This window comes from Nuphar pumila, chromosome 6, assembly GCF_984573655.1.
Source record: "Nuphar pumila chromosome 6, dmNupPumi1.hap1.1, whole genome shotgun sequence".
Taxonomy (NCBI): domain Eukaryota; kingdom Viridiplantae; phylum Streptophyta; class Magnoliopsida; order Nymphaeales; family Nymphaeaceae; genus Nuphar; species Nuphar pumila.
Window position 1 is genome coordinate 33,219,111 of NC_143254.1, and position 18,897 is coordinate 33,238,007.

Below are 18,897 nucleotides of genomic sequence, written 5' to 3' on the forward strand. Positions count from 1 at the left end.
CATCAAGATGATGACTGTGAATGTAGAAAATATTCCATTCTTCTAAAATTGAATCCTTACAATCGATGCGTATATTGCATATAAGGTTGGTTTGAATCCTTACAATCAATGCGTATATTGCATATAAGGTTGGTTTCAGTGCTATCATTTTCTCTCCTAGGAAAATTTTCATTGGAGGCCCATCTTTTGCCTCTGTTGCCTATTGAAAAAAACTATGAAAATGTCCAACTTAGCATGGAGAGTGGGAGTTAATTTCTGTCATCTACCTAAATGGGTGTCATCAATATATAATTTTTTTATTTTACTCGGAGAGACTGTCCCAGGATTAGTGACCTAGTCACGCTGGCTTTGCCTGTCGTACTGAAAGTGTAAAACATGAGGGCGTACCCCTTGCCCCCAGGGAGTCGCATGCTTCAGCTTGCGTAGGGATGACACTCATGGTATTTGAACTTAGACCACCTGCCTAGAGGCCTAGGCTCCATCCCACTATGCCAAATCCCATGGAGAAGTATCATTAATATTAAGGGTATCAAGAGGTCAGGTTTGGTTCAGATCACCCAGACCTGATTTGAGATACTGGTACCGGGTCTGGACCTGGGTCCAATTGAACCCATCATAAGAAAAACCATACCCGAATCCTATAAGGATTACATGAACTAGACCCGGACCATACCCGATAAAATAATATTTTTTTATCATTTTTACATTGAAAATTTGCAGATCTTAGTCGAAACTCGGGTCAGGCCTGGGTTGTAGCATCAGCCACTAATGTACATCCTTTCCCTTTAAACTTGGATATTAAGAAGTGAAACTTTATCCGTGTAACAACCGAAATTTTTCGTTTGTTTCCTTTATAAAATAATGCGAAATGTGCACAATGGGCCTAGGATTCGTATTTCGGATCCAGGACCCATAAAGGGTCACATATATATATATATATATATATATATAAAATGAGGATAATATTATTATAAAAAAATAAATAAATATAAAATTTAGTGTAGGGATCCACAATTGAATCCATTTGGATCCAACCTGTGAATCCACATTTCAAGTCATGGATCCAGTTCACGAACCCAAATCAGCAGGATCCATTGACCCTGATCGTGATAGATTCCCGGACCCAGACCCGGGCCGCGCCCCGTTACTGTTAAGTGGTTAAAAGAAAAAAAAGAAAAAAAGAGGATCCTTTCAGACCCGGGTCGAATTCGAACCCGACCCGGATCTGTAACCCGCTAGGGGATAAAGGGGTTGCGGGGTGAAGGGTTTCGTTAAGCCCTTCTTTTCCCTTTTTTTTTTTGTGCCGCACTCCCTCCTTCTCGCCTCTCGTTAAACAGGGTTTCCCCAATCGCCGCCGCCCCTGAGCTCTTTAAGAGCAACGCAGAGGGGAGGGAGGACTCACGTTGCCGTCGCCTCCTCCTCTCTCTCTCATTCCCTGCGTGCGATGTCGGTCTAGGAGGGTGTGTCCCTTGCTTCCTTCCGTCCGGCGTACCTCGACGACCGTCCGACGCCGCCAGCGACCTCGCACGACAACCTACTCTCCTCTCTCTTGTTTGCGTGAGGCTTCGTCAAAAACTGACAAGCCGCGTCGCCTTCCATTTCATCGAAACCCTCCTCGAGCACCCCCTGTCACGGCAGTGAGTGGAGCGACACCAGCCGACCCTGCCTTCGCGTCTCCAGCCTTCGATCGCCGGATAAGGTACGGGTCTTCTTGGAAACAGGGTGAGGGATCGAACAGGTGTTCGATTCCGTGTGTGTGGGTTACCGTGAATAGCAAAAACTATTATGCTTGCATTGTATTTTTGGCTTCTTGCAGTGCTGTTTCCAAACATGCATCTTTTTCACAACAAATTAAATAGTTGTAAAATGTTCTCCTGGAACTTACTTGGAAGCGCACCTCTTAACATACCAAAGTATTTTTTTTTTCAGAAATATTTGTTTATATTCTCTTAAGCTTCATTTGAACTTGCTGAAAATGCCTTCTATCATTTGAAAAGGGAGAGGAAAGAAACTCTGCTGATTTAGGAGTACTAGCTGTGATTTTTTTTTGAACTGTGGATGCTTTTTTTTGAACTGTTGATGTTACTTGAATTATGGCCTAACTAGGCACTTTGATGCCCCCATATTGTGGTCATGCCTTATATTGCCACCTTAAAGTTCAATTCCTTAGGCCATTATCCATCCCATGGAGCTACCGTCCGACTAGTCACCAGAACCTGCCTTGCTCAAATTCTGAAGGCCTTCTAAGCTCATGCACTTCTTGTGGTAACCTTATATTTCAATGTGAACTAAGCATAGTCGTCAGGTTTGTGGACTATGTCATGGATATAGTCAAGTTGCTGGTATGCTAGGGGTTGGATCATTTGGACTAAGAAGAACACCTGTGCACTAACAACTCTAAGTCATGGGTCATGGGCCCCGTGCCGTTGCCCCAAGTAGAAAACCTTGTAACAATAGAACTGGTATTATCTACCGACATTGCAAATAAAAAACATCTGCCTGAGATTTCTAATCTATTGACATTAAATGAATAAAATGAAGCCGGACTAACTATTTATACTTGTTAGTAAGCATTAATGGGTCAATTGAATATCTTGGTGTATGTTGATAAGTTAATAGAAATTGTATACCTGGTGATATTCTGATTATCATACCCTCTTATACTAGCATACCCTGTTATCCTTTGATTAGATATAGTTGAACTGTATTGCAACAGTATGACCTGCTTTCGCCATACTGATTTTTATTGCACCATTATGAAGTGCTTTCACAGCTCTGATTTTCTTGAAACAGTAGGAATTGACTTCACTTGATTAAAGTAACATTGACTATGGGTTTTGTATTAGGTTACATCAGATCGTTTACCTTTCCCTAATTATGAATATTTAAGATACCTTTTCTTGAATGTCTTGTTCTGTTAATATGTTATTGCAAAGTTTGTTTGGTAGAGGTGCATACATGATATGAATGCGTGCAACCCTGAAATGTCAATTTCTAGATCCGGTTTATGTGCATGTGTGTGGATGATAACACATGTTAGGAATGGAAGGTTTCATGTATCTACATTTATGAGATATGTTTAATTATCGTGCATGTATGATTTGGTTTCAAGTGCATGTGCATATATGGGATCGAGGTGTATTGACATGTATAATCATGCATAAATATTCTCATGTACTTATGAAATTTTGGATGAATGCGAGTGCGTTAAGTGAATACATGAAAGCACTTGCTTTATCAGAGTTTAATTTAAAATTAATTCAAAACATATATCAATGACCATAGTCAGGATATATTGAGAGTTAATTTCATTTTAAACTCTATAAAGGCACCAAAATATATTTTATTATTCAAATGAATTTAAATATGATTATTATATAATACATTTTATGGCCATAGTCACAAATGTATTATATCTTCAATCTTATTTCAATTCACTTAAAGAATGAAATATGCTTTTCAAAACCCAATTTCAAATTCCCTTTAATGCATTCATCATTTAAGATAGAATTGCATTAGCATTTTCCATCTCTTTCAAACCATTTTCAAATTTTCAAGTGAATTTTGAAATAATTTTCAAAAATGTTTTTCATTCCTAAATTCCAAGTTATTGTTTTATTCCATTTCATAAATTCAATCTTATTTCTCAATTTCATTTTCGAACTTTAAATCCTATTTCAAATACCTATTTTCAATTCCCAATTTTCAATTTTATTTTTAAATTTCTATATTTGAATTTTATATTTCAACTTTGAATTTTATTCTTTATTTCTCTCAAAACCCCAATCTCGATTCTCTATTCAATTCAGATCTCAAATTTCAAAAAAGCTTGACTTTGAATTCGATTTCCAGATCTTCGATTTCAATGCTTTTAAATTCATTTCAAATTCTTGAATTTCAAAATCGTCATTTGATTTGTGACGTCCTTCAGTAAATCGCTATTGCAATTTACTGTGTCTTTCCCTAAATCCTTGTGTGATTTACATTGACTTTTAGCAAATCATCAAGCACATATAGAAGAGAAGGAACACAAAAGAACAAAGAAGAACAAAGAAGAACAAAGAAGAACAAAGAAGAGAGAAATATACAAGGAAAAAGAAGAATGCGAGAGCGAGTGCGTTAAGTGAATATAATCATGCATAAATATTCTCATGTACTTATTAAATTTTGGATGAATGTGAGTGCGTTAAGTGAATACATGATAGCACTATTCATACATATTCTCATGGACTATATCTGCATGTAACATTTGAAGCAACTCGCAAAATTCATACATATTCTTATTGAAATAGTAGTTTTAGCTAGCTTCTAGCCATTAATTTTCTTTTGGCTGTCGTGGGAATTTGGTGTCCTACAGGAATGTGTGTAGGGACGTAAAGGGGTCAAACTCAATTTGGATCTAGGCATTATTGAGTCGGGTATAATTGAATATAGCATAATCTGATCTGAATTCAGATTGGGAGTTGTATAGGGATCAGCTAAAATTGAATTTGGATCTGACTACCTTCAAATCTGACTTTTACATGTACCTGGATTCAAATTTTATTCCAACTTGGTCTCGAACTTTGATGCAAGATTAGATACCAAGTTCATATCTGATTATTAATTGGATCTATATTTGGTCACCAAATCTGATCCTGTAGATTTGGATTGGGTCTAATATCTGACTTGAATTTGAACATTCACGTACCTAGTATTAGCTGTCTTTGATTTGGTGATCGGTATCTCTACCTCATATATATATATATATATATATTAGGTACCCATCAACTTAAAATAAAAATAAAAAAGGACACCTCTTTGAGTTTATATGCTTATTTAGTCAATGGCTTTGATAGGATCCAGTTCACCATGGTGGAATGTTTCAACACTTAGAGTGTCAATCTATTTATATAAAGAAAGGTTCTTTATTAGGGTTCCATCTCAATGTTTTCATTAGGTTCCGTCAGGTCCATTAAAAAAATCATAATTAGGGTTACTTTTGCTTAATCCGAACATGCGGATGTGCTTGTCATAATTTATTAGAATGAAAGTTCAATAAAATGGATGTAAGCTACACTACTATAGTTTTTTTGACACAAAATATCATCTTTAATTGGGGTTGACCTATCTGGATTCAGCTTATAATTTTTTGTTAACCATGGTAAAACAGATTTACTGCATATGCCCTTGCAAATAAGGGCTCCCCGGACCCTAACCTAACTCCTGGTCCATCTATAGGTAGGGGCGTCAATGAGTCAGATTTTATTGGTTATCTAACCAAATACAATTCTGTTTAGTTGTATTTGGTAAGCCAAAGCCATATTCAATTATAATCTGATGCATATATAGTTTTGATTTTTAGTGATTGACAAATATATGAATTCGTTTATATGTAAAAAAGTGGATCTGGTATAAGTTCTTCACCATCAAAATTGGAATCTGTTTTGCTAACATCTGATTAGTTGAATATGGTATTTGACTGCAATTGATCCAAACAGTTTACATCCCTAGATATAGGCAAAATGAGGATCCCTCACCAAAGCAAGGAAAACCATGGATGGGGCTCCACAACTATCCTGTCATACATGGCTCACCTTTGAAAGCCATTGATACCCCCCTGCACTTTGAGGGGTTTGATCTGGTGTCTTCATCTCAACACTAGGTATGGCAGTGGACCAAGGCAGGGGATAAGGTCCCCATCCCCGCCACGTCTAAAAATTTTACCTTTTATCCCTGCACGGGTTTTGATTTTAACCTCCATCCCCAGTTCATTCCCTGTTTCATTTCCGCCATCTCCGGTCCAAATGAGGCGAGGCAGGGCAGGAGCCTATTTCCTTGATCTTTCTGCCGCTACTGTCTTTCTCTGTTAGAGGAAGGAGAGAAGAGAAATGGAAGCTCGTGCAGCTCATTAGAGAAAGGAGAGAAGAGACAATCAAGAAAGAGTTTTATGTTAGGGTTATATATATATATGTGTGTGTGTGTGTGTGTGTTTATAATATGTATAAAGATATATTAATAAATTTCTTAACGGGAATCGAAGACGGAGATGATACTGGGTAGGGTGAGGCAGGGACAAGAGTAAGTCCATCCCGATACTGGTTTTGATTTTAACCTTAATCTTGGGTCCATTCTCAATTTCATGCCCTCCATCTTCGGTCCAAACAGGGCGAGGTAGAGCAGGGCCTCGTTTCCCCCTCCCTGATCCAGGGCCATCCCTACTCAACACCCTCACAACCACCCCCTGGTTCGTTCTCAAGGATGAACATTGTTGATCATCCCACTTTCTGTGGTGTGAGATGTGCCACGTTCGTTCATTGCAGTTACGATTTGTTTTGTGTCCACTCTTTTCTCGTTGTAAAAAGCACCTGCAATGACAAAGTTGTTGGGCCGCAAGGGTCGAATAGTAAATGAGTATGGACCCACAGAGATCCATATGTGGATCATAATATCAAGGGACGAGCTTTTGGCTCATGTTTTCTACTATTTCTCAGGGATTATTCAACTTGCCTTCGTGTCATGTCTCTTTGTATATTATTTCTAATAGAAAAGTATACAAAAATGGTGTGACATATCTTTTATCCGTGTCCTTGTGACATAGGTTTTATGTGCTACACGTGTGTAGAATCCATGTCAAAATTGAGATCCAAGTTCAGAAACCATACACCCGAACATGAACTGCGATTGATTTGGGTCGGAGATGTGTTTTCTTACGACAGATTAGGTCTTGTTAAATAGATACGTTACAACTCGGTTTTGGATTCATCCACACACATGGATCTACTATAGTCTGATCATATAAATCATATGAGGATGTTATGGATCCTAGGCCCAACCGCTGGCTTAGTGGCGTTTTTGTAATAATTCATAAAAAATAGACCCTGAAGTAATACAAGGACGACCTCATTCGCCGAACGTGAGGGAAGGAATGTGTTTGGTTTAAGGCGGGGCGTGAAGTTCGGAAGAGCCAAAAACAAAAAAAAAAACAAAAAAAAACAAAAACAACAAACAAAAAACAAAAGCAAAAAACAATTAGGGTTTTGCTTTCCGCATCATAAAGTGGGAGTGGGCGTCTTTCCCATTTCCTCTCTTTCTCTCTCATTATTGGAGCCCTCTCCTTCTTCTTTGGGAGAAGAAACAGAGAGGAGAAAGCATACACCTAAGCGGACAGACCTCCTGGAGGTATTTCTACACTCTCTCTCTCTCTCTCTTTTCTTGATCATTGATCGGTTGGATCTGTCTCTTGTTGATCCACCTTTTGTAATATCTCTGATTTTTTTTTTCATTTTTTAATCTCTATTACGAACTTCTATAGGTTTTTTCTTTTGTTTTTCTTTGTCGGCTTGTTTTTCGTGTTCAGTTCATCGCGAAATGGCGGTTCTCGTCAGGGTTTTGGATGGTGACGGTTTCTTTCTATTTTTTTTCTCTTTTATCTATTGTGATCGGGACAATGTTGTTAATATGCGTTTTCCAGGGTCGCTTCGTTTGGATCTATGTGGGTTTTCTTCCATAAATGGTAGATCTGTTGCTTTTGTTGCGTTGTGGTGATGATGTTTCGAGATTTAGGGTTTTGCTGGTTGTAGGACTGGCTTGCGTCGTCATTCCGTGTTGTTCTATTGAATTTTTGAATGATCCGTGAGAGTATGATGCTATTTCGAGTAGATCCGTGGTTGTTACTGTTGTTGTTGTCGCCTTTTTGTAAATGATTTGATAGTGATGTGATGTGATGATGATGATGATGTGATTCTTATTTTTCTCGCGTACTTCTGGGTTTTCATGGCTATATGAGAGGATGTTTTTTGAATAGATCTCTAAATTACTTTTCCTGATCTTGCATTAACTTTTCTAAAATTGTCCTAGTTGGATCTCCATGACTGAGTACTTCAACTTCTAGTTTAGCACTCTTATTGCTCAAAATAGTAAATATCATCTTCATTCTGCACGTTTCTTGGGAGTTCACTTATGTTTGTGTCAAGCAATTGTTTCTTCTTCTTCTTTTCAATTGGGCGGTCCTGATCTTTTGTGTCACAAGTGCTTTCCCCACGATATTCTTGATGTGTGGAATATGGAATGTGGTTCGCCCCCTGCACGTAGCCCACGTATCTGCTTCAAGCCAGGGAGAACACATAACTGAGATATTAGTTTTAACTCACCGTTGGGAAATATAAAAGTCAAATTAAGACCCCGATTGCGTCCTCCAAGGTAAAGATCTTTTGTGTTCCTGAAATACATCGGGTTTGCAGCATGTCATGGATTCTGTATTTGTTTTCCTGTATGTGGTTATTACCTGATTTCTTTCTTCACGTATAGCATAATTTCTATTTTTGCTGCATATGCCCTCATAAGGGCTCCCTAGACCCTAACCTAACTCCGGGTCCATCTATAGGTAGGGATGTCAATGAGTCAGAATTTATTTATTATCTGACCAAATCCGATTCTGTTTAGTTGCATTTGGTAAGCCAAAACCATATCCAATTATGATGGAATGCATATGTGGTTTTTATTTTTAGTGACCGACAAATATATGAATCTGTTTATATGTAAAAAAGTGGATCTGTTATGAGTTCTTCACCATTGAAATTGGAATATGTTTTGCTAACATCTGATTAGTCGAATATGGTATTTGACAGCAACCAATCCGAACCGTTTACATCCCTAGATATAGGCAAGCTGATGTGGTTTTTTTTATGATGAGGATCCCTCACTGAAGCAAGGAAAACCTTGGATGGGGCTCCACGACTATCCTGTCATACGTGGCTCACCTTTGAAAGCTATAGATATTCCCCTGCACCCGAGGGGTTTGATATGGTGCCTTCATCTCAGCACTAGGTATGGCCCTGGACCAGGGCGAGGGGACAATGTCTCCACCTCACCCGTCTCAAAATCTTGCTTTTCATCACTGGACGGGTTTTGATTTTAACCGCCATCCCCAGTCCATTTTTCATTTCATGTCCCCCATCTTCGTTCCAAATGCGGCAAGGCAGGGCGGGACCCTGTTTCCACTATAAGAGGAAGGAGATAAGAGAAATGGGAGCTCACGCAACTCATTAAAGGAAGGAGAAATGACAGATTCGAGAAAGAGTTTTATGTTAGGGTTAGGAATATATATATATATATATATATATATATATATATATATATATATATATATATATATATATAAAATAGTAATTTTCTTAACAGAGATCGGAGACGGGGATGGTGCGGCGGGGCAGGGCAAGGCGGGGGCAAGAGTAAGTCCATCCCATACTGGTTTTGATTTTAACTTCCATCCTGGGTCCATTCCCGTTTCATGTCCTCCATCTCCAGTCCAAATGAGGCGAGGTCGGGCAGGGCCGGTTTCCCCCTCCCCTGATCCACTGCCATCCCTACTCAACACCCTCACAACCACCCCCTGGCTCGTTCTCCGGGATGAACGTTGATCATCCCACTTTATATGTTTATATGGTGTGTGAAATGTGCCACGTTCGTTCATTGTCGTTAAGATTGCATGTCACGCCTTTGACCCGAACCCATTAGACCTTTTCTAGCATCTTGTTTTGTGTCCACTCTTTTCTCCTTGTAAAAAGCACCTGTAATGACAAAGTTGTTGGCCCGCAAGGAAAGAATAGTAAATGGGTTTGGACCCACAGAGATCCATATCTGGATCATAATATCAAGGTATGAGCTTTTGGCTAATGTTTTCCGCTGTCACAGGGATTATTCAACTTGCCTTCGTGTCATGTCTCTTTGTATATTATTTCTAATAGAAAAGTATACAAAAATGGTGTGACATATCTTTTATCCGTGTCCTTGTGACATAGGTTTTATGTGCTACACGTGTGTAGAATCCATGTCAAAATTGAGATCCAAGTTCAGAAACCATGCACCCGAACATGAACTGCGATTAATTTGGGTCGGAGATGTGTTTTATTATGACAGATACGGTCTTGTTAATTAGATACGTGCCAACTCTGTTTTGGATTCATCCACACACATGAATCTACTATAGTACGAGCATATAAATCTTATCAGGATGTTATGGATCCTAGGCCCAACTGCTGGCTTAGTGAGTTTCATAGACCTAGCCAAGGCTCGAGCACAGACATGAGCCTGTTGTCACTGGGCTGCATTTGGACATGAGCTCAATGGTGATCGTGTGATGACCCACTCAAGCGGGTTGTCCGGTGGTTATGGATATGGACTGACACCCATGGATCTCGTTTAGTCCATGTGAGCCAAATGTGAATTGCCCCCAAAGGGGGGTTGGCGAAGTGGGATGAGGCCTTGGCCACTAGTCGGGTGGTCAAGGTTCGATTCTCATGGGCGTTTTCATTCTGCGCAAGCCGATGCCTAGTATAAGCTCTGAAGGTAGCCTTAGAGTTTTAGGCCATCAGCACAACGACTGTAAGTATGGCAGGCTGAGCCAGCACGACCAGGCCTTCATGTCGGCTGTGGTTTCTTCGGGATATGAATAAAAAAAAACGGAATGTGAGTTCACAAGCTCGAGTTGAACAAGCCTGAGTTTGAGGTGGTTCATTTATAAAGAAATACATTGTTTTGCAGGTAAGGCTTTGTTTGGGAGCATATAATTGTAGGTGATTTGCAGTTTCTCTTAGCGCTTTCATGTAGGGGTGGCAATCGGGTCGGGTTGGCGGGTCGGCATACCTCAACCCGAACCCGACCCATTTATTAAATGGGTAACCCGACACGACCTGCCAACCCGCTTAATAAACTGGTTGGGTTGGGTAAACGGGTTGGCGGGTCAGGTTGACGGGCGGGTTGGCGGACGGGTTGGTGGGTTGGGTTGGCGGTGACCTGCCCGCCTAACCCATTTATTAAACGGGTCAGTCGGGTTGGCGGGTTGGCATACCCCTAACACGAACCCGACCCGTTTAATAAACAGGTTAGGCGGATCAACCTGTTTATTAAACGGGTTCATTTTTGCCAAACCCGAACCCACCTAAGAGGCGGGTTGGCGGGTCATGTCAGGTTTTGCCACCCCTACTTTCATGCTCTCTGCTGTTAGGGAGCAGTGGTATTGCTAAAACAATAGATTGAGAATGGAGTTGGCAACTCCAACACCGCTTTTCGGCCAACACCCTGATCCCATCATTTTTTAAATATAATGAGTTTCATCTTACATTCAATCCTAAGAAACCCCACGCTGTTTCAAATGATGGGATCAATGGCCCATTTCAACGCCACATGGAAACTATATTTTGGCATTACATGGATCGGATTTTCCATCTCAATGGAAGGCTCCCAAATAGATCATTAATGTAATAGGATTTGAATGTTGCACCTGACTTGTTTTAGAGAAAAAAAAGTCATTGTTAAAAAAGAAGAGAACACCAAGATTTAAGACTAGAAAACTATTTCTAGCAAACCTAACATTTTATTCGTTTTAATTTTATACATGTGAAATCAAGGTTGTTAAATGCGATGAGGCGAAGTGAGGCGTTGAGCCTCTTATGAAGCCAGGCGTAAGCCTCAAGGCGTTGAAGCGTAAGCTTCATGATCAAAACAATAAAATATATAATATTAATAAAATAATAAAAATTTTAAATAAGAACCACTAATAAACATCAATATACACTAATCACCAAAAGAAAAAGAGACAAAAATGAAGCACAAGAACAACCGTGTAAATTTCAATCGAAGATCAATATAAGGCTGAAAAACTACAAGCCGTTCCCTCAATTTAAGCATCAAAGTAAATCGAATTCGGTCAATTACACAAAAACAAGAGGCTCATTTTCTCGTCTCTGATACGATACCAAAAGAACACCAAGAACTAACTAACGCTTACAGAGAAGAAAACAAATAGCAAGGAAGAGGAAAAAGACAATTGCTTGAAACAATTTGCTGCCCTCGTTAGGGAATTGGAGGAGGACCTTGGCCGATTCGAACGCCGATTTGAGGGCGACGAGGCCAACTACGACATCTAGGCCGACGACACCGTTCCTCTCCCTCAGCTCGTCGAAGAGAGGGCTCAACAACTTCACCCTCCCCGACAGATCGGAGGCCTGCTTCTTCAAGGGGCCGCGACAGCTTTCCAACACGGCTTAGATTTCCCGGACGAGGTTGATCAACGACTGCACCACCTCCCTCACCTCTGATTTTGACTCCATTGCCATTGATCCGGAGGAAAACGTTTCCCAACCTCCCATTCCTTCCAAATGAAATCGAGCACAGTGTTTGGGGATTCCTTCCTCTGTTCCGAAAGGGGAGGGAGCAAAACGAGAGGAAAAGATCAAAGAACTCTTTTCTTGTCCGCTGTTTGGACGGAGCAGGGGGATGAATTCCAGGAAGCCTTGTTGATGGAAAAAAATGGAGGTATGGGAATTGGGAGGAGCGAGGGGAAGGTGTAGGGATATTGTTGTGCTTGCACCAGACTACATGATGCACACACCTTAGAAGCGAAGCGCGCCTCGATGCGAGGCATGCCCTTCACCCATGTGAAGTGTACACTTCAAGCCTGCAAAGGCCTCATACAATGCCTCAGTTCCTTGATCTTGGGCTTGGCGTTCGCCTCTAACAATATTGGGACTAAATGAATTTATAAGAGATAAACTAAAACATTTATATGGCAAGCTAGGGTTGGGTAGACCACTACCAGATATACAATTATACCATTTGGGTTTTGAACTTGGAACGTCCCAACAACGTGACAATGACATGCACTAGATGCTCTTTTCCATTTCCTCTCTTTCTCTCTCTCATTATTGGAGCCCTCTCCTTCTTCTCTGGGAGAAGAAACGGAAGGGAGAAGGCATACACCTAGGCTGACAGACCTCCTAGAGGTATTGCTACTCTTTCTCTCTCTTTTCTTGATTCGTTGATCGGTTGGATCTGTCTCTTGTTGATCCACTTTTTGTGATGTCTCTGATTTTTTTCATTTTTTAATCTCGATCACGAACTTCTTTTGGTTTTTTCTTTCTCGGCTTGTTTTTCGTGTTCAGATCATTGCGAAATGGCGGTTCTCGTTAGGGTTTTGGATAGTAGCAGTTTCTTTCTGTTTTTTTCCTTATTTTATCTATTGCGATCGGGAAGATGTTGTTAATATGCGTTTTCCAGGGGCGCATCGTTTACACCTATATGGTTTTTCTTTCATAAATGGTAGATTTGTTACTGTTGTTGCGTTGTGGTGACGATGCTTCGAGATTTAGGGTTTTGCTGGTTGCAGGATTGGCTTGCGTCGTCATTCCGTGTTGTTCTATTGAAATTTTGAATGATCTGTGAGAGTATGATGTTATTTCGAGTAGATCCGTGGTTGTTACTGTTGTTGTTGTCTCCTTTTTGTAAATGATCTGATAGTGATGTTATGATGTTTGTGATGATGATGATGTGATTCTTATTTTTCTTGCTCACTTCTGGGTTTTCATGGCTATATGAGAGCATGCTTTCTGCAGAATATGTGCTAATAGGTTGAAATAAAACCTTAATAGCTAATGCTCTCAACTCAGGTGTATCACCACCATAAAAATGCCACCAATTAAGGACCATCATTATAGGATTCAATGCATTTATTCTTGCTGCATTTCAGTTAAATCTTTCACTTCTTGATGCAAATGCCACAAGTTGTGACCTATATAAAATATAGAGAGCTCTTCATTTCCAGCAGATATGACTTCAAGCGCGAGCATTGCACCATCTAAGATATCATTATCCTTTTTTGTACTTGCCCATCAGAGCAAATGAGAGTAAGATTTAGTGAGTGTGTTAGACCCATTGAATTATATCTTGTTATTTCAAAATTTTAGCCAAGATTCAAAAATCTGGTTCTCTTAATATGTAAGGAGGTAACCAATGATTTTTGGTATGTACATAATCTCACATGTTCCCTAAGTCTTGGCAAATTTTCAAAATTTACTGATTTTCGTATGGGGAGATAAAAAAATTTCACCCAAACCCCCCTGTCTCATTCTATACCAGACAGAACCTTAGCATGCTTTGTTGTTCGTGTTTAAAAATTTGTATCTCAAGAAATCTGTGGAGTTTCACCATGAAATTTGTACACTGTCTTCCTACACCCATCCACAACCTACTGTCCAAATTTTAGAATTTTTGAACATCTCTACCTAGAGATAAAAAATTAGGAGAGACCATGTTTGCTCACCATGTCCACACCCTAACCTACACCTCAAACTGTGAAAAGGTCAACGTAAAAAAAACATAACTCCCAACCTAAATAAACATAACTCTCAAGAAATACCAATCATGAAAAGGGTAGAGGAGACAAATCTAGGTGATCTGAAAATGGGTATGAACATAGTCATCAGAGGGTGCTAACTTCATCCAGAAAGCACCAGCTTCCCAACTATGTAAATCACAATGATCAGCAAAAATAGAAATTAGGCTATACGTGAAGAAAGAAATGAGGTAATAACCGCATATAGGAAAACAAATGCCAGAATCCATGACATGCTGCAAACTCTATGTATTTCAGGAACACAAAAGATCTTTTCGGAGGAGGAAGCAGTCGGGGTCTTAATTTGACTTTTATATTTTCCTACGGTGAGTTTTAATATCTCAGTTATGTGTTCTCCCTAGTTTGACGCAGATACGTGGGCTACGAGCAGGGGCCAAACCACATTCCATATTCCACACATTAAGAATATCGTAGGGAAAACACTTGTGACACAAAAGATCAGGACCACTCAATTGAAAAGAAGAAGAAGAAACAATTGTGGAGATGTTATTCACTATTTTGAGCAATAAGAATGCCCTTAGACTAGAGGTTGAAATACTCAATTGTGGAGATTCAACTAGGCCAATTTTAGCAAACTGAATGCAAAATCAGGAAAAGTAATTTAGAGATCTATTCAGAAAACATGCTCTCATATAGCCATGAAAACCTAGAAGTGAGCAAGAAAAATAAGAATCACATCATCATCATCACAATCATCATAACATCACTATCAGATCATTTACAAAAAGGAGACAACAACAACAGTAACAACCACAGATCTACTCGAAATAGCACCATACTCTCACAGATCATTCAAAATTTCAATAGAACAACACGGAATGACGACGCAAGCCAGTCCTGCAACCAGCAAAACCCTAAATCTTGAAGTATCGTCACCACAACGCAACAACAACAACAAATCTACCATTTATGGAAGAAAAACCACATAGATCTAAATGATGCGCCCCTGGAAAACACATATTAACAACATCTTCCCGATCGCAATAGATAAAAAAAGGAAAAACACAGAAAGAAACCGTTACTATCCAAAATCCTAACGAGAACCGCCATTTTGCGATGACCTGAACACGAAAAACAAGTCGAGAAAGAAAAACAAAAGAAAAAACCTATAGAAGTTCGTGATCGAGATTAAAAAATGAAAACAAATCAGAGACATCACAAAAAGTGGATCAACAAGAGACAGATCCAACCGATCAACGAATCAAGAAAAGAGAGAGAAAGAGTAGCAATACCTATGGAAACCTATTACAGCTTCTCCTTCCTCTAAATGCTAAGATTCAATGAACTTTTCGTGACGTCGTAATCAACGAACTGCCTCCATCACCACGATCCGACACCAGACCATTCAATCGGTAGGAGCGACTAACAATGAGTAAGGATATAAATGTACCTGAATATAGTCATTGCTGGTCGGTAGAGGTCGCCGGACGTTGAAAATGTCGTCGAAAATGGCATCGTAAAGGTCGTTGGAGAAGGTTGCCAAATCGGCTGAGCGAGAGAGGGAGGAAGAAAGGGCTCGAAAGAGGCATGAAAAAAAAACCTAAGCCTCTTTTAAGTTTTATTTTTCATGACTTTTTAAAATTTTAGATTTTACCCTTAATGGAAAAATTCTTTCTTTTAAAAAAAAGGGTAAAATGGTAAAACGCTAATGCGTACCCCATTAAAAGGGTACACATCCCCCTTTAATGGGGTACACATCTTTTTGTTATAAGCATGCGTTTCTCCGTGCATTTTGAAAGCACCGCGTTCCGCGCTTTTGAAGCACGTATCGGAGAAGCGTGCTTCCCCTATAGTATAGGCGCTTCCGGTAACTCTGGTTAGTACCCAATTCCAATCCAAAAAATAAATCTAACTTGTTTAGCCCATATACCCTCTAACTATCAAAATTGTGACCTAACTGACAATCATAACTAGACTAGGAAGAGGGTCAGTTGGACTGACTGAAGTTCCTCCCTAACTAGATTTATAACATACCAAAAACATAATTCAAAAATAGGAAACCTACTTAGGATGGACCCATACACACTTTTTGGGAAAGTGTAAAAAAGTAAAAAGGAGGGTGGGACGTCCCACCCTACCTTGTTGGAAAGTAGGGAAAGATGGGGAGACACCTCCTTGTTTCCTTTTTTTTGTCTTTCCAATTGGCCCCCTATGGGCCCCACTAATTTGACGGTCTCCTCCTTCCAAGTTGGTGCCCCCTATAGGCTCCATAAGCCTTTATTCTCCTTTCTGGTGTGAAGATGTGTTCATTGACTTTTCTTCTATGAGAAGAGCCACATTAGTTGCCACATCACCTCCATAGGCATCACTTTGACTTGGAAAACTCCATTGACTGGATAATTTGACTTTTGAATCCAAGAGCAAGGATTTGACATTTTTTCTAGAGTTTGAACTGTGATATGCAACCTTATAGTGAAAAAAGTGTCTTCCAAGTGGATTTTAGGTGTTGTTCACAAACACATGCACGATGACCCGAAGAGAAATCATGAATCACATCGGTTGTGAGGAAGGCGTGAGATTACTTACAAGCATGGCATGGATGAGAACGGACGAGGGAGTCACTATATGGTTTATTTGAACAGTCCTTCAGAGTGCTTCCCACCTATTTGAATCACTTGATTAAAGCTAATCGAGTATCGCTAGGGTACATTCAGACCGATCAGAAAGATCTATTTAAGTACATGTTTTTATCATTTTGTCTATATATCGTTGGGTTTTTGAAAGGATGCCCTCTAGTTTTTATGGTAGATGACATATTTTCTAAAATGAAGTTACATTGGTATATTTTTGTTGACCCATAGTTATGTGAGATGTTTTTTGGTGGCATTTGTAGTTGTGGAAAGTTTTATAGGACGACTATTAGACCCACTTTACTATATGGTACAGAATGTTGGGCTGCCAAGAGACATCATATTAAAAAAATGACTGTAGCTGAGATGCGTATGCTTAGATGAATGTGTGGAAATACAATAAAAGATAAGATTCGGAACGAGGAGATACGTAAAAAGGTAGGCGTTGCACCCATTGAAAATAAGATGAGAGAGAATCGTTTACGGTGGTTTGGACATATTCGGTGAAGGCCTAATGATGCTCCAATTAGAAGGATGGAGAAATGGGAAAATATATTAGTTAAACGAGGTCGGGGTAGGCCTAGGAAGACTTGGATGGAGATGATAGGAAAGGATATGAATGCTTTGAACCTCACCGAGGACATGGCATTGGATAGAAATGATTGGAGAAGAAGGATTCATGTGGAAGACCCAGAATGATTTTCTTTGTTGGTTCATATCGCCGACCTCAATTGTTTTGGGATGAAGGCGTAGTTGTTGTTGTTGTTGTTGTAGTTGTGGATAAGGAGACGAAGGATTTATAAGTGTGGTTTTTGAATCATGCGAAGGAATAGTACTCTGTCTTCAATGATTATAAAGAGAGATTATAACTTACAATTATCTAAGATAGACATGCAGGTTTAACGTATGATGTCCCCCACACATGGCTTATATGTTATATTGGATATTGCATAAAATACTTGACGAAGAGCTTTCTTAAGAAATTTAGTTTACCACTAAGCACACTTTGCAAAAAGAAAGTCTTGGAAATGCCAATATTTATAGTTCTCGTATTCTAGTGACTTATATTCTATGAGGATGTTATATATGCATCTTATGGATGATATATATTGTTTTGTAATTTTTACAATTATTTAAAAAACTGTTTTTCGTTTTTTGTATTTTACTATTTTATATTTGTTTATTTTTTAATAAAAATGAATTTTAAATGTACGATTCACAAGCCAATCAATTCAATTCTATTCTGAGATTTTTTTAAGAATCTGATTCACCTATTGATCGATTTTAACAACATTGGCAGTCTTAATCCTCCAAAATCCCATACTTCTAGTCTTTGACTTTCCCAACCCTTCCTGCTCTCAGATCCAAACGAACTTTTGTTGGTAGCAGAGACGCAAAGAGACAAGTCAAAGAAGAAAATCACAAAGGGCTCGAAGGGTGCTTTCTCAAGGTGTGATCTCTCTCTCTCTGCTTAAATCCACAACTCCAACCCTGAATTTCAATCCTTCCCTTTTCTCCCCTTCTTGTGGATTTGAGTTTTTGATGGATCAATTTCATTCGGGTCTTCTATGTAGAGTTTTGTTGGGTTTTATTTTGGGTTTTTTCATGATCTCTTGGTGGTTTCTATATATATATATGCGGGATTGGATCTTCTTCCCATGGTTTGATCATTTGCGTGAACGTATTTGCCGTATTTTTTCATTCTTTCTTTGTGATTGTATGTTTCTGATTTCTATTCAAATGCATCTCATCCTACAATAGATGATGAATCCATTTGTAGTATCGAGATGCTCTTTCCTAATTTTTCCCTCATTTTATTTTTTTACATTTTTCTTCTTGATTTTTTTGGGTTTTAAAATTTTTCCAATTTTTATTTTTTAAAAATTTGTTGTTATTTAAGTTTCTAAATTTAACAAATCAATTTTTAAAATTAGCCTTTTTTGTTTATTTTTTCATTTTCTGGTATGTTTATGTTATTTTTTTATATTGCAATTTTTAAATTAAACAAATTCAGTTTTTAAAATAAATTGATTCAGTTCAGAATTCAATTTCGACAACATTGTTCAAAAATATGCATCCATGTCCCAATGTTTAATTTCTTTATCAAAATTTTCTTTACCAGAACAAGTCCTGAGTACTCAAACAAAGATTTAT

At 39.0% G+C, this 18,897-nt stretch overlaps 1 protein-coding gene across 1 annotated transcript in view; it reads left to right on the forward strand.

The window, feature by feature from the left end:
* Positions 1-1,455: 1,455 nt before the first annotated feature.
* The window catches only part of LOC149834579 (dolichol-phosphate mannosyltransferase subunit 1-like), a 35,619-nt gene continuing 18,177 nt past the window's right edge, over positions 1,456-18,897 (forward strand). Inside the window, exon 1 of the mRNA XM_090011490.1 lies at positions 1,456-1,699. The gene's annotated coding sequence lies outside the window, so the exon portion shown is untranslated. The remainder of the gene's footprint in view (positions 1,700-18,897) is intronic.